This window comes from Ovis canadensis, chromosome 8, assembly GCF_042477335.2.
Source record: "Ovis canadensis isolate MfBH-ARS-UI-01 breed Bighorn chromosome 8, ARS-UI_OviCan_v2, whole genome shotgun sequence".
Classification (NCBI taxonomy): domain Eukaryota; kingdom Metazoa; phylum Chordata; class Mammalia; order Artiodactyla; family Bovidae; genus Ovis; species Ovis canadensis.
In genome coordinates, this window is record NC_091252.1 from 89429812 (window position 1) to 89452609 (window position 22798).

General features: G+C 38.5%; 2 pseudogenes; both read right to left on the reverse strand.

Annotated features, from left to right (window-relative positions):
- Positions 1–323: 323 nt before the first annotated feature.
- LOC138445125 (histone-lysine N-methyltransferase SETMAR-like) lies at positions 324–9402 on the reverse strand (annotated as a pseudogene).
- A 9349-nt stretch (positions 9403–18751) lies between these two features.
- On the reverse strand, positions 18752–22074 carry LOC138444691 (nucleolin-like; annotated as a pseudogene).
- Positions 22075–22798: the final 724 nt, after the last annotated feature.

Genomic DNA, 22798 nt, shown 5'->3' on the forward strand with positions numbered 1-22798 from the left:
TAAATTAGATCTATAGAATAGCAATCTAATATTTCTATTTGAAATCTAATAGATCTATAAAATATAAATTAGATCTATAAATATAGATTCAAAATCTAATAGATTTATGATCTATAAAAATCTATAAATATCTAATTTATATTCTATAGATCTTATAGATCTTTATAGATCTCTAAATTCTATAAATCATAGATGTTTATATAGAAATATTAACAGGGTACCCTTCCAAGAGTAACTTAGAGTCTATTAGATTAGTACCAAAGTAATTACAGTTTAGCACCATGAATTTTAAATTATTATAACCAGGCTCAAACATATTTTTATTAATCAAAATAGGAGCCAGTACAATCAACACATTTTTGCCAATGAGAAATAAGTTTGTTTATTCCTGTAGCATAAAGATCTATGCCTCCAGGATTCCATGGGCGCTTGGAAAGCATTTTCTACCTCCTGTTGGTTGTGGAAGTGTTTACCCCACAAAAAGTTGTCGAGATGCTTGAAGTCAGTTTGTTAATCAGTTTGTGAGAGGTCAAGTGAATATGGCAGATAAGGCAAAACTTCATAGCCCAATTCATTCAATTTTTGAAGCATTGGTTATGTGACTGCAGTTAGGCATTGTCATGGAGAAGAACTGGGCCATTTTTGTTGATCTATGTTGGCTGCAGACACTACAGCTTTTGGTGCATCTCAGTGATCTGCTGAGCATACTTCTCAGCCGTCATGGTTTCACTGGGATTCAGAAAGCTGTAGTGAATTAGATGAGCAGCAGACCACCAAACAGTGACCATAACCCTTTTTTGGTGCAATTTGGCTTTGGGAAAGTACTTTGGAGCTTCTTCTCGGTCCAACCACTGAGCTGGTTGTTGCCGGTTATCATATAAAATTCCCTTTTCATCATATGTCACAATCTGATTCAGAAATGATTCATTGTTGTTGATGACATTTTAAAAGAAGTTTTCTGATTTTCAGTCAGCTCATGGAACACCCGCTTATTGAGTTTCTTCACCTTTCCAGTTTGCCTCAAATGCCGAATGAACATAGAATGGCCTGTGTTGAGTTCTTCCACAACTTCTTTGTAGTTGTATAAGGATTAGCTTCAATAATGGCTCTCGGAGGTGGTCCTAAGATGGTGAAGGAATAGGACGGGGAGACCACTTTCTCCCCGACAAATTCATCAAAAGAACATTTGAACGCTGAGTAAATTCCACAAAACAACTTCTGAATGCTGGCAGAGGACATCAGGCACCCAGAAAAGCAGCCCATTGTCTTCGAAAGGAGGTAGGGAAAGATACAAAAGACAAAAAGAGAGACAAAAGAGGGAGGGACAGAGCTCCATCCCTGGAAGGGAGTCTTAAAAAAGAGAGAAGTTTCCAAACACCAGGAAACATTCTCACTGCTCAGTCTGTGGTGAGCCTTGGAACCACAGAGGGCAACATAATCAGGAGGAAAAATAAATAAATAATTAAAACCCACAGATTATGTGCCCGACGGTAACTCCCCCAGCAGAGAAGCAGCGCAGATGCCTGCATCCACCACTAGCAAGCAGGGGCTGGGCAGGGAGGCGCGGGCTGCACTGCTTAGAGTAAGGAGCAGGCCTGAATGCCCCAAGGTCAATTGGAGGGAACTAACTTGGGCTAGCAAACCAGACTGTGGGATAGCTACCATGCGAAAAGCCCTAAGACACCACCAGGCCCACACACAGAACAAAGGCCTGACTAGAGCTATGTGACAAGCCCTAACCTAAGACACCAACAGGCCGGCTCACAGAACAAAGGACTGAGCAGAGCTAGCCAGCTGCAGACTGACCTATCCCCCTCCGGGGACAGGCAGGTAAGGGCAGCCAGAGCAGGAAGGGGGCAATCGCGGCCCCAGAGAGACATTATCTACTAAACTGCAAGCAGGGTTCGTTGCTAACCAAGATTTCTTGGGATTTTGGACGGTCAACAACTGCCTGAGAAGGTGCGCCGGTTGTACACCCAGAAAACCGAGTGGCAGGGACGGGGGAGGCGATAAGTGACAGCAACAGTACTCGCCAAACACCTGGTCACTTGAGCTGCTCGGATCTGGGAAGGGCACAAAACGCAGGCCCAACTAAGTCTGCGCCTCTGAGGACTACCCGAGTACCTGAACCTGAGTGGCTTAGACCTGGGAAGTGCATACAACCCAGCGCCGGCCTCAGATAGTCCCCAGCACAGCAACCTAGAGCCTAAGCAGTGTAGACAGGGAAAGCACACATGCCATGAGTGGGCGCAAACCCAGTGTGGCCGAGACACCGTGAACACACGCCAGTGGTATTTGTTTGCAGCATCCCTCCCTCCCCACAGCACGACTGAACAAGTGAGCCTAACAAAGTGTCCACCACCGCCCCCTTGTGTCAGGGCGGAATTTAGGCACTGAAGGGACCAGCAAACAGAAGAAGCTAAACCAGAGGGAACCTCCTTGGAAGTGACAGGTGCAATAGATTAAAACCCTGTAGTTAGTACTGACTACATTGGAAGGGGCCTATAGATCTTGAGAAATATAAGCTGGATCATGGAGCTATCCGAAAATGAACTGACCCCACACTGCCCACAACAACACGAAAGTCCTAGGTGTATTTTTACTATCATTCTGTAATTTAAAAAAATGTTTTTTAAAAATTTGTGAGTCCTCTATTACTCCTTTAATTTTCATTTTTATAACATATTATTACTTTGCAAAAAAAAGAGAAACCCTATTTTTTTTTTGTTTGAGAAACCCTATTTTTTAAAGCAAACTTCATATGTATATATTTTCTAATTTTAGTGGCCTTTTTTTTCATTAATAATGTATTTTTGAAAATCTAACTTCTACTCTAGACTTTTAATCTTTGCTTTTAGGTATTTGTTATCAATTTTGTACCTTTAAGAACCCAATCTTCAGTACCCATTTTTACTTGGGAGTGAGATTACTGGCTTGACTGCTCTCTCCCCCTTTGGACTCTCCTTTTTCTCCACCAGGTCGCCTCTATCTCCTCCCTCCCCCTTCTCTTCTCTACCCAACTCTGTGAATCTCTTTGTGTGTTCCAGACTGTGGAGGACACTTAGGAAACTGATTACTGGCTGGATCTGGCCACCTCTTTCTCCTCCCTCCCTCTTCTCTTCTCTGTATAACTCCATGAACATCTCCGAGTGGTCCAGACTGTGGAGTGCACATAAGGAAGTGATTACTGGCTAGCTTGCTCTCTCCTCTTTTGAGTCCACCTCATCTCATTTGGGTCACCTCTATCTCCCTCCTCCCTCTTCTCTTCTCCATGTAACTCTGTGAACCTCTCTGGGTATCTCTCACTGTGGAAAAGCTTTTCATCTTTAACCTAGATGTTTTATCAATGGTGCTGTATAGATGGAGAAGTCTTGAGGTTACTGTAAAAATAAGATTGAAAACCAGAAGCAGGAGGCTTAAGTCCAAACCCTGAGAACACCAGAGAAATCCTGACTCCAGGCAACATTAATCAATAGGAGCTCATCAAATGCCTCCATACCTACACTGAAACCAAGCACCACCCAAGGGCCAACAAGTTCCAGAGCAAGACATACCACACAAATTATCCAGCAATACAGGAACACAGCCCTGAGCTTCAATATATAGGCTGCCCAAAGTCACTCCCAACCCACTGACATCTCATAACTCATTACTGGACACTTTATTGCACTCCAGAGAGAAGAAATCCAGATCCACCCACCAGAACACCGACACAAACTTCCCTAAAAAGGAAACCTTGACAAGCCACCCATACAACCCCACCCACAGTGAGGAAACTCCACAATAAAGAGAACTCCACAAATTGCCAGAATACAGAAGGGCCACCCCAAACACAGCAATATAAACAAGATGAAGAGACAGAGGTATATCCAGCAGGTAAAAGAACAGGATAAATGCTCACCAAACCAAACAAAAGAGGAAGAGATAGGGAATCTACCTGATAAACAATTGCAAATAATGATAGTGAAAATGATCCAAAATCTTGAAATCAAAATGGAATCACAGATAAAAAGCCTGGAGAGAAGGATTGAGAAGATGCAAGAAAGGTTTAATAAGGACCTAGAAGAAATAAAAAAGAGTCAATATATAATGAATAATGCAATAAATGAGATCAAAAACACTCTGGAGGGAACAAATAGTAGAATAATGGAGGCAGAAGATAGGATTAGTGAGGTAGAAGATAGAACGGTAGAAATAAATGAGACAGAGAGGAAAAAAGAAAACCAAATTAAAAGAAGTGAAGACAATCTCAGAGACCTCTGGGACAATGTTAAACGCCCCAACATTTGAATCTTAGGAGTCCCAAAGAAGAAGACAAAAAGAAAGACCACTAGAAAATACTTGAGATAATAGTGCAAAACTTCCCTAAAATGGGGAAGGAAATAATCACACAAGTCCAAGAAGCCCAGAGAGTCCCAAATAAGATAAACCCAAGGCAAAACACCCCAAGACACATATTAATCAAATTAACAAAGATCAAACACTAAGAACAAATATTAAAGGCAGCAAGGGAAAAACAACAAATAACACACAAGGGGATTCCCATAAGGATAATAGCTGATCTTTCAATAGAAACTCTTCAGGCCAGGAGGGAATGACAGGACATACTTAAAGTGATGAGAAAATAACCTACAGCCCAGATTACTCTACCCAGCAAGGACCTCATTCAAATATGGAGAAATCAAAAGCTTTACAGACAAGCAAAAGCTGAGAGAATTTAGCACCACCAAATCAGCACTCCAACAAATGCTAAAGGATCTTCTCTAGACAAGAAACACAGAAAGGGTGTATAAGCTTGAACCCAAAACAATAAAGTAAATGGCAATGGGATCATACTTATCAATAATTACCTTAAACATACCTGGGTTGAATGCCCCAACCAAAAGACAAAGACTGGCTGAATGGATATGAAAACAAGACCCCTATATATGTTGTCTACAAGAGACCCACCTCAAAACAAGGGACACATACAGACTGAAAGTGAAGGGCTGGAAAAAGATATTCCACAGAAATAGAGACCAAAAGAAAGCAGGAGTAGCAATAATCATATCAGATAAAATAGACTTTAAAACAAAGGCTGTGAAAAGAGACAAAGAAGGACAGTACATAATGATTAAAGGATCAATCCAAGAAGAAGATATAACAATTATAAATATATATGCACCCAACATAGGAGCACCGCAGTATGTAAGACAAATGCTAATGAGTATGAAAGGGGAAATTAATAATAACACAATAATAGTGGGAGACTTTAATACCACACTCACACCTATGGATAGATCAACTAAACAGAAAATTAACAAAGAAACACAAACTTTAAATAATACAATAGACCAGTTAGACCTAATTGATATCTATAGGACATTTCACTCCAAAACAATGAATTTCACCTTTTTCTCAAGTGCACACGGAACCTTCTCCAGGATAGATCACATCCTGGGCCATAAATCTAGCTTTGGTCAATTCAAATAAATTGAAATCATTCCAAGCATCTTTTCTGACCACAATGCCTTAAGATTAGATTTCAATTACAGGAGAAAAACTATTAAAAATTCCAGCTTATGGAGGCTGAACAACACTCTGCTGAATAACGAACAAATCACAGAAGAAATCAAAAAAGAAATCAAAACATGCATAGAAACAAATGAAAATGAAAACACAACAACCCCAATCCTGTGGGACACTGTAAAAGCAGTGCTAAGGGGGAAAGTTCGTAGCAATACAGGCATACCTCAAGAAACAAGAAAAAAGTCAAATAAATAACCTAACTCTACACCTAAAGCAACTAGGAAAGGAAGAAATGAAGAACCCCAGGGTTAGTAGAAGGAAAGAAATCTTAAAAATTGGGGCAGAAATAAATGCAAAAGAAACAAAAGAGACCATAGCAAAAATCAACAAAGCCAAAAGCTGGTTCTTTGAGAGGATAAATAAAACTGACAAACCATTAGCCAGACTCATCAAGAAACAAAGGGAGAAAATCAAATCAATAAAATTAGAAATGAAAAGGGAGAGATCACAACAGACAACACAGAAATACAAAGGATCATAAGAGACTACTACCAGCAATTATATGCCAATAAGATGGACAACTTGGAAGAAATGGACAAATTCTTAGAAAAGCACAACTTTCCAAAACTGAATCAGGAAGAGAGAGAAAATCTTAACAGACCCATCACAAGCACGGAAATTGAAACTGTAATCAGAAATCTTCCAGCAAACAAAAGCCCAGGTCCAGATAGCTTCACAGATGAATTGTACTAAAAATTTAAAGAAGAGCTAACACCTATCCTACTCAAACTCTTCCAGAAAATTACAAAGGTAAACTTCCAAACTCATTCTATGAGACCACCATCACCCTAATACCAAAACCTGACAAAGATGCCACAAGAAAAGAAAACTACAGGCCAATATCACTGATGAACATAGATGCAAAAATCCTGAACAAAATTCTAGCAATCAGAACCCAGCAACACATTAAAAAGATCATACACCATGACCAAGTGGGCTTTATCCCAGGGATGCAATGATTCTTCAATATCCACAAATCAATCAATGTAATACACCGCATTAACAAATTGAAAAATAAAAGCCATATGATTATCTCAATAGATGCAGAGAAAGCCTTTGACAAAATTCAGCATCCATTTATGATAAAAACTCTCCAGAAAGCAGGAATAGAAGGAACATACCTCAACATAATAAAAGCTTTAAATGATAAACCCACAGCAAACATTATCCTCAATAGTGAAAAATTGAAAGCATTTCCCCTAAAGTTAGGAACAGGACAAGGGTGCCTACTTTCACCACTACTATTCAACATAGTTTTGGGAGTTTTGGCCACAGAGGTCAGAGCAGAAAAAGAAATAAAAGGAATTCAAATCAGAAAAGAAGTAAAACTCTCACTGTTTTCAGATGACATGATCCTCTACATAGAAAACCCTAAAGACTCCACCAGAAAATTACTAGAGCTAATCAATGAATATAATAAAGTTGCAGGATATAAAATCAACACACAGAAATCCCTTGCATTCCTGTACACTAATAATGAGAAAATAGAGAAATTAAGGAAACAATTCCATTCACCATTGCAACAAAAAGAATAAAATACTTAGGAATATAACTACCTAAAAAACTGAAGACCTATATATATAAAACTATAAAACACTGATGAAAGAAATCAAAGAGGACACTAATAGATGGAGAAATATACCGTGTTCATAGATTGGAAGAATCAATATAGTGAAAACGAGTATACTACCCAAAGCAATCTACAGATTCAATGCAATCCCTATCAAGCTACCAGCGGTATTTTTCACAGAGCTAAAACAAATAATTTCAAGATTTGTATGGAAATACAAAAAAACCTCGAATAGCCAAAGCAATCTTGAGAAAGAAGAATGGAACTGGAGGAATCAACCTGCCTGACTTCAGGCTCTACTACAAAGCCACAGTCATCAAGACAGTATGGTACTGGCACAAAGACAGACATATAGATCAATGGAACAAAACAGAAAGCCCAGAGATAAATCCACGCACCTATGGACACCTTATCTTTGACAAAGGAGGCAAGAATATACAGTGGATTAACGACAATCTCTTTAACAAGTGGTGCTGGGAAAACTGGTCAACCACTTGTAAAAGAATGAAGCAAGAACACTTTTTAACACCATACACAAAAATAAACTCAAAATGGATTAAAGATCTAAACGTAAGACCAGAAACTATAAAACTCCTAGAGGAGACATAGGCAAAACACTTTCCGACATAAATCACAGCAGGATCCTCTATGACCCACCTCCCAGAATATTGGAAATAAAAGCAAAAATAAACAAATGGGATCTAATTAAAATTAAAAGCTTCTGCATAACAGAGGAAACTATAAGCAAGGTGAAAAGACAGCCTTCTGAATGGGAGAAAACAATAGCAAATGAAGCAACTGACAAAGAATTAATCTCAAAAATATACAAGCAACTTATGCAGCTCAATTCCAGAAAAATAAATGACCCAATCAAAAAATGCGCCAAAGACCTAAACAGACATTTCTCCAAAGAAGACATACGGATGGCTAACAAACATATGAAAAGATGTTCAACATCACTCATTATCAGAGAAATGCAAATCAAAAGCACAATTCCACAACAGTCAGAATGGCTGCTATCCAAAAGTCTACAAGCAATAAATGCTGGAGAGGGTGTGGAGAAAAGGGACCCTCTTACACTGTTGGTGGGAATGCAAACTAGCACAGCCACTATGGAGAACAGTGTGGAGATTCCTTAAAAAATTGCAAATAGAACTGCCATATGACCCAGCAATCCCACTGCTGGGCATACACACCAAGGAAACCAGAATTGAAAGAGACACGTGTACCCCAATGCTCATCGCAGCACTGTTTATAATAGCCAGGACATGGAAGCAATCTAGATGTCCATTAGCAGATGAATGGATAAGAAAGCTGTGGTACATACACAGAATGGAGTATTACTGAGCCATTAGAAAGAACACATTTGAATCAGTTCTAATGAGGTGGATGAAACTGGAGCCTATTATACAGAGTGAAGTAAGCGAGAAAGAAAAACACTGAGTATACTAGTGCATATATATGGAATTTAGAAAGATGGTAACGATAACTGTATGAGAGACAGCAAAAGAGACACAGATGTATAGAACAGTCTTTTGGACTCTGTGGGAGAGGGCGAGGGTGGGATGATTTGGGAGAATGACATTGAAACATGTATAATATCATATGTGAAACGAATCACCGGTGCAGGTTTGATCATGATACAGGATGTTTGGGGCTGGTGCACTGGGATGACCCAGAAGGATGGTATGGGGAGGGAGGTAGGAAGGGGGTTCAGAATGGAGAACACGTGTACACCCGTGTGGATTCATGTTGATGTATGGCAAAACCAATACAATATTGTAAAGTAATTAGCCTCTAATTAAAATAAATACATTTATATTAGGACTTCCCTGATGACTCAGATGGTAAAGCGTCTGTCTACAATGCAGGAGACATGGGTTCGATCCCTGGGTCGGGAAGATCCCCTGGAGAAGGAAATGGCAATCCACTCCAGTACTATTGCCTGGAAAATCCCACGGACAGAGGAGCCTGGTAGGCTACAGTCGATGGGGTAGCAAAGAGTCAGTTATATTAAAAAAATAAATAATGGGTCTCAATTTGTAATTGTCAGTTTTTGATGGCTAGCCACTACACTCCTCATCTTCAAGGCTCTCATCTCCTTTGCTAAACTTCTTGAACCAGCACTCCATGGTACATTCGTAAGCTGTTCCTGGACCTAATGTATTGTTGATGTTGTGAGTTGTCTCTGCTGTTTTAGGATCCATTTTGAAGGTAAATTAGAAAATTGCTTGAATTTGCTTTTTGTCTAACATCATTTCCATAGTCTAAAATAAATGCAAAGTAAACAGCAAGTAATGTCATTAGTAAGAAAAACAAAATAAAATAAAATAAAAAGAGAGAAGTACACATTAAGATAATGTATAACTTAACCTCATTTATTTAGAATGTATTCCAAAATAAAATGGCAAATTTCAACAACACAAAAACCACAATTAGTTTTGCACCAACCTAATAGAAGTTTAAAAACAAGATTGCAAGGAGACATTACAGTATTCTGTTTAAACAGTAGAAGTAGCATTTACTGAACCCCCAACCAGGGCATGCACATCTAAAGAGGTCATCTGCATACTGGGAGATATAAAGAACTAGTAAGATTTTTGGTCTTGGTGTCAGAAGGTGAGACTGGGGAGGCAGAACCTCAAAAATCTTGATTTTGTTCTCTAGCAAAGGACCAGCCACATCAATATCTTCTGGGAACTTGTTAGAAGCTTAGATTTTCAGCTATCATCCCAGAGCTATTTAATCAGCATATTTGAAATTGGAACTCAGAAATTATGTTTTAACAAACACTCCAGGTGATTATTATGATGCATTATGAAGTCTGGGAACCACAGTTACAGAGAAGGTAATTGAATTCAAACTAAATCCTATTCTGCTAATTTTTGCCAGATTACCTTACGTGATTCAATCCAAATGTATTTCTGATACCTTATTGAAAATTATGAACAATATTGTTATATTGATTGTGTCAACACTCATGCAAATGATTTGTAAGGTGATATTCAACATGTAAATCTGAGATAATGAAAATCAAGCACAAATATATGGGAACAATTGAATGGATTCAGGGAAGCAGATTGTAAGTCAACAGTCAATAGTCTAGAACAAGCAATAGAAAAAAGGAACAAGAAATTCTGGAAATTCTTATTTTAAAAAGTAGATATGGGATTTTTCTTCTAGGGACTGAAACAGATATGAGTGTGCAAGATATTTGGCTGGGCAAGAAGCACATGAAAAATGAGCTCTAGAGACTCATTTCCATGTAATAGCCAGACTTAACATCTTCCAATTATTCCTTCATCCCAAAAGTATGAGGATATTAAACGGAGACAGTGTTTGGCCTGTTTTGCTTGACTGTGTATTGTGGAAAGTGAATAGAGAATGCTATACTAATGTTCTGTAGAGTACTGGGAGATCTGTGGACATCTAGATGATGACTTAGAAGGAATCAAACCTCAGACTATCTGAGAGGGGCTGAAGCCAGTGGTGGACGTTCTGAACTCTAATCTAAGATTTCTGCTTAGAGGTGTCTACTGTCACTTTAAATTAGTAGCCACAAATCTCAAGTAGGCAAATAACATTGCCATAAAATCTATTTTACTAATGAATCAATTGCAGATCATTTCATAACTTCTAATTTTTCCTCAAAATCTCCATACCCCATCTTTCCCTCACTGCCTATTAACTGATGAACTGGCTTCAAATGTCATTAGGAAAATAAGATCATCAGAATGGAAATTTCTAATCTGAATTTACACTTTCTGCTTTCACTGCTGTAGAAATGGATCAGATGAACTATTAATGCTCCCAGGAAGATCTATTGTTATTATTAAAATAATATCTTCCTTATTATTTCCTCAAAAACTTTATCCAACAATTATCTCCTCTCTTTCCCCCCTCACTGATGGACCATTCCTATCACCCTAACAACATGCTCTGGAATCTTAGTTTCAGATTTCCCACTCTGTATTCTCCCTTTTAGAGCAATATTTAGACATTGACATGTCTATACTTTTTCAACTCCTATTCACACTTTAAATGTTTTTAAAAGAAAACAATAAAAAGAGATTTGAACAATGTTTAGCACATTGTATATATAGTATATAAATATTACTGAAGTTCTTTTTGAAATTTTTATTGCAGTGCAGTTGAATTATAATGTGGTGTTAGTTTCAGGTGCACAGCAAAGTGAATCGGTTATATACATTCGTATATTCACTCTCTTTTAGATTCTTTCCCCATATAGGCCATTGCAGAGTACTGAGTAGAGTTCCCTATGCGTTGAAGTATATCCTTATTAGTTATCTATTTTATATATAGTAGCACATATATGTCAATTCCAATAAATTGGGAGAACAACTTTTAATACCAATAATGATACTAGTTAGTGTTCTGTCAGAGAAGCAGAACCTCCATGAATATTATAAACTAAAGGATTCATTATGGGAAGATGATCTTATGCAATTGTGAAAGAAGCTGGAAAAAAATGCTTTTTAAAAAAGTTTTTTCAGGGGAATTGAAGACTCACAGGAAACTTACTGACTAGCCCTTCTGTACTCGGCCACATCCAAGGTCAGACTTGGACCAGAAAGGAGATATGATGGAGATCTAGAAGCAACATGTAAATAATCCATAGAGTTCTATATAATAAACTATTTGTTTGCAGTTCTGACTATAGGTGTTGGCATTGGCTCACATATGACATGTCATCTTCCAGCCATTTTGGCAGAAATGAAGGTGCTTCATGTAGAAAATATCTTCTAAGTCTAACGCAGAAGTGAAATTATATAAATATTTATTTAAAAAGAAATTAGTAGCCACAGATCAGTAGGTTCATTTTATTTTTGCACTGATATTTACTTATTTATTTATTTATTTATTTATTGCTGAGCTTAATTTTAAAAAAATTTTGTGTAGAGAAGTTCAATGCAATTTAATTAGCAGGAACATTCATTTATTATAGGGAAAGTATTAAGAAAACAAAGAAAAGGACTACTGGGAGAATTTATTTTGGTAATTCCACCCAGAGGGCTAAGGTTAAAGATTCAATTTATACTCAACAGGAATGAAGCAGCGACTAGAGGAGGCAGAGGGACTTCGTTAGCAAGTGGTAAAAATAATCCTTCCAAAATAGTCAAATTTGTTTGGAACTGGAACTAGAAAGTATCAGCAGAAAACAGAGCATTGGAAAAAAAAAATCACCATTTTGCAGTTAGGAAGATAAACATAATATTCAGCATCATATTGTGAGAAGTATACAAAATAAAATGAGAGCAAAGAATTTAACTCTAGTGTGTTGTAGATTGTGAAGAATCTACCAAAGAGATAACATTAATTTAAACTTAGAGAACGTCTTGGCCTTTCTTTGCTATACTTATGCAGTAGATGGTAATATTCTAACTACAAAGATGAGCATATTCAACAATATGGGGGGGTCATAGAAGGTTCAGAAATCCTTTGAAAAGAGATTAAGTAAAACTGAGGAACATTTTCTGGTATGCAGTAAACGGTGATGGTCTGGGAGATAGGTGGCCGGTGGTGAGGAAGAGTGAGTAAATTAGAGGGTTGATTCCATAGTGATTTCTTAGGGTTATCTTGAAAAGGACTCTTGTAATTAAACTAAGAGTGTTGGGTGGAGGAGAACCACCAAATGTACCCAAAGTAGTAAAATGATCATAGCTTATAATGTTTTGACCCATGGCAGATTCATGTTGATGTATGACAAAACCAACACAATATTGTAAAGTAAAACAAAACAAAACAAAACAAACAAACAAACAAAAAAACCAAGACAATAAATTAGCATAGAAAGGGGGGAAAATGCTGCAAGAGTACAACTCTATCTGAAGCTTATATTAATAAAAGCATTAAAAAATTGTAAGAAAGATTGGAGGTTGATGTTTGAAGATTAATAATTTAAAAGGGCAAAAGAAAATGAGAAAATTGTGGCCTATGCAGTTATAGGAAAAGTTGAGATTAAAGAAAAGGAAGTATAGAGTTATAAGTGGAAGATGTAGAACCAGAATTCAATTAAAAGTATATCACAAAAGGTTAATAGAGTCATAAGGCTAAGGGTACTGACTTAAAAAGGAAAGAAATAAAAAAAGCAATCAAGCCACTAGAGAAATTCTGGAAGTATAGAAATGTCTTGACTATCCAGGAATAATCACTGCTTCTGAAGGAAATGTAGGAAAAGAAACACAGATTTTCTCTAATACACATAAATGGAGGTGTATCTCAAAAGAAATGTGAAAGTGAATTTGTACCAGATATGATTGATGCCTCCTTCACTTTTATTTATTTTTTTTAAAATTATGTAGGTGAATTTAACTGTATCTTGAAGAAAGTGTACCTACTCTGAATCTATGCTTTAGATCTAACCAAATTGTTGATCCTTAATTATATATTTTTTTGCATCACAGGCTCAAGTTATTTATTGAACTTACACCTGGCATTTTGACTTAATATTAGTTTGTTTATTCTCACATATGTCATAAAATATTCTTTAAAATAACTTTAATACTGCATGACATTTGACTTCTTGTTTGGATTGTGATTTATTTAACCTTTTCCCAATTGTTGGGCTTTTGTACAGTGTCCCAATTTTGACATTATACAAAAGAGCTGATGAGTATTTAAATGGAACAGTCTATGGCATTTTTTTCAGGGTAATTTTCTTGAAGTGGAATTAATGAACCAAGGAATTATTGTTGTTCAGTCACCAAGCCGTGTCTGACTCTCTGCAACCCCATGAATTGCAGCACGCCAGGCTTCTCTGCCCATGGGATTCTGCAGGCAAGAATACTGGAGTGGGTTGCCATGCCCTCCAGAGAATCTTCCCAACTCAGGGATCGAACCTGTGTCTCTAATGTCTCCTGCATTAGAAGATGGGTTCTTTACCTCTAGCACCACAAGCAGCACACCAGGCTTCCCTTTAAATCTTTGCAAATATGATGCCTAAAGGCCCTTCTAAAATACACTATATTTCATGTCCTTAGCAGTGTATGAGAAAGTTCATTGCATTATATGCATGCAAATGCCCAATATTCCCTCATTGTTACAGAGCATATTTTTCTTTTAAACACTTTATGAAACTAAGGGATGTTGTATATTTCTTGAAAGATCAGTTTACATAAGTGGGCAAAAGGGCATTCCCTAAGCCAAGAGGCTAACTTAAACTTTCTCACTGCTTCTCCAGCAAGAGTGGGAAGAGCTTCAATCTGTCCTGTCTAGAAATTCAGACACACACTGCTGTGTATCCTGCTCTATGGAGACAGCCTGGAACTGGCTTTAGACACTTAAGAGGGCATTTGTAACATCCAGAGGTTTATGCTTTACAGTGTCATCAGTAGATTTACTGTGAGTCAAATACTTATCAAAAGACGGTAGCAGAGCCATTAGGAAAACAGGTTTTGGGGTCTGACAATTATAGTTCAGGAGACCCATCATTTTACTATTAATAGCTATTTGATCTTAGGCAAAATGTTCACCCTCCCCTCTCAAGATCTCATCTCATTTTCTTCAGTATTCATTGGGCATGAACTACTACTTTATTAGGTGATGGTGAAAATAAATGAAATAATATATATAAAGCTCTCATCTTGCATGGCACACAGCAAGTGCCTCCAAATGACAGTCTCTATTCTTTTTAGATGTTTTTAGTATTTAAACTACAACCAATATAATGTGTGGAGTGTCCCTACAAAACAAGTGATCTAATGTTTCATGCATTTTCACTTGCAAGAGTCAAGAATTCCCTCACCTCCAAATCACATTACAAACAATGAAGATAAGAAATGTTTATTCGTCTCAATAGTGTTCAGTATTTTTTGATTGCTTTTCTTATGTAAGCGATCTTGTCGGAGTCATGACAGGAGTCTAATCAAGGCTCTTTTAGGCATTATTTTTGTTCCTGTTCTAGAACAGGACTAATAGAGACAGGCAAAATAATATTCCTAATTAAGTTAATTATGCTTAGTCAGTTAATCACAAGGAGCATAAATTTTTCTTCACACTGCATGAGCCTAGAAGCTGCTTACTGGAAACAACGTATTTCTCATTTGAAATTAAGAAACTTGAAGGCAAAAAATGTTTGAGGTTTTGTCTGGACACATTTTGCTCTGATGTGATTTTAATAGAACAAGTCTGTCAAGAATAAGGCCATAGAACTCTGTCTGTTAATGCAACAGTTTCTAACAGTGAAGAGGATCAGTTGGATATATTTCATTATCCTTACAAATTAGAAGGAGCTGTTTGGGCCTGCATGGAAATGCTGATGGCAGTAGGAGCCATCCATGAGGCTGACCTATTGAACTTCATAGTTCACAGACATTAGGAAACTTACTCTGCCAGCAGTCCTGGCATCTTTATGCCAGATTTTCAAATTGGCACACTTGATTACAGAGAGATAAATCACGCTTTCTTTAAAACTTGATATTTATCCTTTTTGTATTCTGTTTCCACAGTACAGATGGGAGGGCAAGCTACATCACTGAATAATGTAGCAATGTTAAAGATGAATGTTTGTAGCAGCTTTCAAGAGGGTGAAAATACAGTAAAATTATATAAATAACACCCTTCTAGTGGATGGCATACTGGAAGTGCCCCCAAATGACAGCTGCTATTATTTTGAGATGTTTTGAATATTTAAATGGCACACTACATAATATATTTGTTATTTTTATAAAACAAGCAATTTAACATTTGGTTGCCAGTCGCAAACAATTCAGATATAATCAATCTCAAAAATGCAGAAAGGGGGAAATTATAGGGAATTGACTTGACTATTGCCTTCTCCTTAGGTCTGTGTGATTGAGGAATACGAGTTTCTTTTGTTTGTTTGCTTCTTTTCTTCATTTCATTCAGTTCAGTTCAGTTCAGTCGCTCAGTCATATCTGACTTTTTATGACTCCATGAATTGCAGCACGCCAGGCCTCCCTATCCATCACCAACTCCCAGAGTTCACTCAAACTCATGTCAGTCGAGTCGGTGATGCCATCCAGCCATCTCATCCTCTGTCATCCCCTTCTCCTCCTGCCCCCAATCCTTCCTAGCATCAAAGTCTTTTCCAGTGAGTCAACTCTTCACATGAGGTGGCCAAAGTACTGGAGTTTCAGCTTTAGCATCAGTCCTTCCAATGAACACCCAGGACTGATCTCCTTTAGGATGGACTGGTTGGATCTCCTTGCAGTCCAAGGGACTCCCAAGAGTCTTCTCCAACACCACACTTCAAAAGCATCAATTTTTCGGTGCTCAGCTTTCTTCACAGTCCAACTCTCACATCCATACATGACCACTGGAAAAACCATAGCCTTGACTAGACGGACCTTTGTTGGCAAAGTAATGTCTCTGGTTTTGAATATGCTATCTAGGTTGGTCATAATTTTCCTTCCAAGGAGTAAGCGTCTTTCAATTTCATGGCTGCAATCCCCATCTGAAGTGATTTTGGAGCCCCCCAAAACAAAGTCTGACACTGTTTCCACTGTTTCCCCATCTATTTCCCATGAAGTGATGGGACCAGATGCCATGATCTTTGTTTTCGGAATGTTGAGCTTTAAGACAACTTTTTCACTCTCCTCTTTCACTTTCATCAAGAGGCATTTTAGTTCCTCTTCACTTTCTGCCATAAGGGTGGTGTCATCTGCATATCTGAAGTTATTTGTTTCATTAGCTATAACCATATTAAGGAATTTTGTTTTTGGTGAGTCTCTACCTCATTAAAGTCTAATTCTCCATAAAATGAGATCAATTTGGAAAGAAAAGTGTATGAACAGATGTATTATTTCCTGACTGAACTTAAAAGCTATTTTTCTGTATAATAAAGTTTGTGAATAAATGCAATATTTATTGAATATAAAGCATGTTTATCTGTACCTCTGGCAATATATTTAACACCAACTCAGCTATATGCTGCTGAAATTTTATTAAGCAAAAAGAAAGTGAAAAACGCGTGTCCAATTCTTTGCAACCTCATAGACTGTAGCCTACCGGGTTCCACAGTCCATGGGATTTTCCAGACAAGAATACTGGAGAGGATTGCCATTTCATTCTCCAGGAAATCTTCCTGACCCAGGGACTGAAGCCGGGTCTCCCACATTATAGGCAGACAGTTTACCATCTGAGCCACCAGGGAAGTCCCAAAGGAAAATATAAATTTGGGCTGGAAGACACATTTTGATCTTTTTTTCCAGGATTCTTTAGGCTCTTGTGGAGTTAACTGGGCAGGGCATATTTTCCATAAGACAAATGTGTTGGCTCAATTGTGGCTCAGGTTAAGGTATCATTATCTTCCTTCAGGCCACTATGTTAGACATTTCCAAAAGGAATATATATTCCATGTGTGACTAATTCATTTCTAATTAGGATTATTAAATTACTAACATTTCAAAGAGAGTTTAGTAAGTGCTTGAGCTGGCATTTTAAAGTTCATTATTGTTTGATTTTAAGTTAACAGATTCTACTAAAAAGCATATTGCTACTGATTTAATTTAAGTTGATACTAGTAATACTCAGATTCACCTAACTCATTTCTCACCTGTGTGACCTTGAGCATTTTGTTTAACCACTTAAGCCTTGTATTTTTCAACAGAAAACTAGTAAAAATAATAGTATTCCTAGAATGGCAATTTTGAGTAGTAAATCAAATTAAATAATATAACATGCTTTACATAGTTTCAAATTATGTACTCACCATGATATGTGGTGATGGGGGAAAAGTATCTTTACCTTTGTGCATTTAAAACATTTTTCAAGCCATTCTTTGATATAAAGCTTACAATATTGTGAAAATAAGAAAGAGAAGCAAAGACAAAAAGGAGCATTATAGAAACATGGCCGCTGGTTCTCTTCAAGCAACTCTGTGATCTTTATTACCAGGCTAAAAGATAAGACCCTGATGCTGGGAAAGATTGAGGGCAGGAGAAGAAGGGGGTAACAGAGGATGAGATGGTTAATAGCATCACTGCCACAATGGACCTGAGTTTAAGCAAACTCTGGGAGATAGTAAAGGAGAGGGAATCCTGGCATGCTGCAGTCCATGGGGTTGCAAGGAGTTGGACACGACTTAGTGACTGAATCACAACAAATGGATAAGAGGCAGGGGAGGTGGAGATAAAGTTCTGTCATGCACCCGATCATGTTTGAAGTGAGTTCCTTCTTTTTTTTTTTAATTTTTATTTTTACTTTGTTTTACTTTAGAAGTGAGTTCCTTCTGTACATTACTATTTTTTTTTCCCAGAGAATTTGTCCCAAAATTGCTGAAGTAAAAATCAATAAAAGATTCTGCTTTCCTTTACAACCCTCTAATGGAAAAAGCCAAAACACTCCATAGGGAAAAAATGGTTTTGTACATGGGAAGAAACAATATAAGTTCACAATTTACAGATAAGGGTTAGCTCTATCACTCACCTCTAAAAAGTTTATACGAATATCCAGTCAACACCAACAGGGTTATCTCCCTTGAAATGTTATCTATTCGGATTTCCAAGTAGCCCACAAGGCTGTATACTGTCTTGGAATGTCCTCAGAAGGCTCTGTCATTGATCAGGTAACAGAGTAAAAACCCCAGAGTCCTTTCTTTCAAATGGAAGAGGGAGAGACAGATAGAAGAAATTATTCAAACTTCGTCTTCTCTCCTTGTGGCTTGTGGTCGCCTCCTCCTCCTCTGCCTCCTGGAAGCCTCCTCGGACTCTAAAGCCTCCCTGGCCTCTGTCACCAACTCTGTCTCTGCCACTTCTGCCACCACCTCGGCCTCCAAAGCCACCTCTGCCTCCTCCTCAGCCACCAAACCCGTCTTCACCCTTAGGTTTGGCCCAGTCCAAAGTGACTTTGCTTCTATCAATTTCACCATCTTCTATGGTCTCCTTGGCAGCTTTGGCCATCTTCATCGCTGTTGAAGTCTACAAAACCAAACCCTTTGAAGGATCCAGTCTCCCGGTCAGTGACTATCCTTGCTCAGATAGAGCCATCAAATGACTAATGTCTCTTCTGTGGTATCCTCAGAGAGATCTTTGACAAACAGTTTTGGGTGGGTGGCTTCATACATTCGGTGATCCCCTGGGTCCTTGCAACTCCAGCCTTATGGCTCTGCCCTCAATTTCCCTTTTATTACATGAATTTAAAGCTTCTTTAATATCTTCAAATGAAGCAAATTCTATAAATGCATACCCTTTAGATTTGCTATTTTGGTTCTGCGGCATCTTGATATGAGTTGCCCTCTCAAATACTTCCTGAAGAGTTTCTTCCATTGCACTATAGAAGAGGTTGCTTAAAACCAGGGTTTTTGATTCACCACTCCAAATGTGATTCTTTCCACCTCTATGGTCTTGACTTTGACCTTTCTCTCTGGTGTAGGACAGAGAAAATGGATCGCCCATCTATCTCTGTTCCCCACTTTTCCTCCAAGGTTTTTTTCCTTCATCAGCTTCTGTCTTAAATTCAATATAAGCAATCCCTTTACTCTTTCCATCCTTGCTGACTAATCTGATCTCCACAGCATCTTCAAACACTTCTTTTAAATCATCCTGAGTAACTTTGCAAGGCAGATTTTTAACCAAAAGTGTTCTTGCATCTCGATCTTTCTTACTGTCTTTTCCCTTTGGTTTTTCTAGTTTAATTTTGTTGCCAAAGACTTTTAAACTAGGGAGTTCCAAGGTTTCTTACAGGTCTTCAGCAGATTTAAAATCCACATAGCCAAATTTCCTAGACACACCAATTCTGACATCGACAACAGCAAGATCATTTTTAGCAAAAATGTCACTGATACCAGTTTTCAATTCAAGAGAAGATTTATTGAAGTTCAGCTGGTTCTGTGCCTTCTACTTTTTGTTTCTTGGCTTCAGGAACTGCCTTTTTTTTTTTTTTGCCATTTCCTTCTTTCCTTTTCCAGGTGCTTCTTTGACAGGCTCTTCTTCCTCTTCCTCCTCCTCTTCTTCCTCTCCATCTTCCTCCTCCTCATCATTGTCATCCTCTTCCTCCTCCTCTTCCTCATCCTCTTCATCTTCATCTTCAGCAGTGCTCTTGGCCTTCACAGGAACAGCTTTTGCTGGAGCTTTCTTTTCTTTGGCTGATACAATCTCCATAGGTTCTTCTTCAGAGTCACCTTCATCCTCCTCCTCATCCTCATCATCTGTGGCAGGAGCAGCACCAAAAGCAGCTGCTTTCCTCGGTGCTGGCTCATCCTCTTCTTCATCATCCTTGTTTTCCTCTTCACTGTCATCTTCATCTTCCTCATCACTGTCTTCTTTCTTGGCATTCTTGCCTTTCTTTGCTCCTTTGGCCGGAACAGCTGCACCCTTCTTACCAGCAGTTGCTACCAATGCTTTGCCTGGGGTGGCTCCCTTTTTGCCAGGCATTACTACTGATTTGGCAGGTGTAACTGTCTTCTTGGCTGGCGTAGCCACTGCCTTTTTTGCCAGGGGTGACAACTGCTTTCTTTGCCGGTAAGGCAACTGTAAACTTTTTTTGTTGGGGAAGCCATCATCTTCTTTGCTGGAGTTGTGGTAGCCTTCTTGCCTTTATTCTGAGGGATGACAACCTCTTCTCCATTGCTCTCATCCTCTTCATCTTCTGGCATTTGCTCATCTTCACTATCTTCTCTGGAGAGGAGGCATTTTCTTGGAGTCACCTTGATTTTTACCGTCCTTTGCAAGCTTAAAGCTCAAAATTCAGAAAACTAAGATCATGGCATCCGGTCCCATCACTTCATGGCAGATAGATGGAGAAACAGTGAAAACAGTGGCTGATTTTATTTTTCTGGGCTCCAAAATCACTGCAGATGGTGATTGCAGCCATGAAATTAAAAGACACTTGCTCCTTGAAAGGAAACTTATGACCAACCTAGACATCATATTAAAAAGCAGAGATATTACTTTGGCAACAAAGGTCCATCTAATCAAGGCTATGGTTTTTCCAGTAGTCATGTATGGATGTGAGAGTTGGACTATAAAGAAAGCTGAGCACCGAAGAACTGATGCTTTTGAACTGTGGTGTTGGAGAAGATTCTTGAGAGTCCCTTGAACTACAAGGAGATCCAACCAGTCCATCCTAAAGGAGATCGATCCTGAGTGTTCATTGGAAGGACTGATGTTGAAGCTGAAACTCCAATACTTTGGCCAACTGATTCAAAGAGCTGACTCATTTGAAAAGACCCTCATGCTGGAAAAGATTGAGGGTAGGAGGAGAAGGGGATGACAGAGGATGAGATAGTTGGATGGCATCACTGACACAATGGACATGGGTTTGGGTGGACTCTGGGAGTTAGTGATGGACAGGGAGGTCTGGCGTGCTGTGGTTCTTGGGGTCGCAAAATGTCAGACACGACTGAGTGACTGAACTGAACTGAACTGAACTGAGAGCTTTACCATGATGGTGGCTTATGATGGCGGAGTGCGTGGCAAGCGAGTGGTGCAGATGAGCCCAGGGGACCCTAAGCACCATCGATGGCAGCCACTGTTACCTGAGTGCTTATGCTTGACTGCCAGCTAGCACTTCAGACTGAAGCAAAAGACAGCCTGCCCAGTAATCACCTCTGGAAAGGTGACAATGGCCCTTCTGTACATTCTTTAAACATTGAAAACAAAAGCGGAAAGAAATGGTAAAAATAGATCACAATCCAGACTCTAGCTATTATATTAAAAAAAAATGCTATCACTGGCTCACAAATGAGAACTTCCATTAGTAAATCATCCTACTTTTTGCTTTTTCAAGGATTAATTTTGCAATTTTAACTTATGCTGCCTCATTTTCTTTCTCCAACACTTCTGGGTAGAATTAAACCTTCAAGGTCCAGTGAAAGTGGCTGAAATTTCATTATCTTTTATGTCTCATCAAATTATTTACCTTGCCAGGCATTTGCCACCCACTTTTCTTCTGGAATTTCAATTCAAATTTACCTTAAAGAACAAGTGTGTTGCCCTCACTGATGAGAAACCCATGTTTGCAGTAAACAGAACAGAAAAACATGAAAAACTCATTAGAAAAATAGAATTTGTTTTTGTAATGCCATTTAGGGTGTGATAGATTTGACAGAGAGGCGCGATGAGAATATGCAAGCATGTAAATCCAATTTGTAGATGGAGTAATCACCATCTCCCCAAAGATTCTTCCTCTCATCTGCTGAATTATGGCACCACACTTGTCTTGCCTCTGGTGTGAAAAGTGAAAGTGAAAGTCGCTCAGTTGTGTCCAACTCTTTGAGACCCCATAGACTGTATAGTCCATGGAATTCTCCAGGCCAGAATACTGGAGTGGGTAGCCTTTCCCTTCTCCAAGGGATCTTCCCAACCCAGGGATCGAACCCAGGTCTCTTGCTTTGCAGGCATGAAATTCACTTGCAAATGTTTCAAGTACTTACATTGGTTTTAAGGTAGTCTACTTCTTTTGAGGATGGTAATTTCTTCTATTATTTTACATTTATTTTCAGTCTCTCAGCCGAAAGTGAACTGAGGATGTTGTCTTGGGGTATGATGAATAGACATAAAAGATGTATGTGGTCCATATTCTCATGTTTCTTTCCTTACTCTGTTCATTCCTATCACCACTACCAAGTGCCTAAAGCACACCTCAGGAAACAGTTCACAAATCACTAAATTGGGGCTCTTTAGGGCAGCAGTGCCTAGGAGGTTTAAAAATCATTAGTGTGATTTCCCACAACACTTT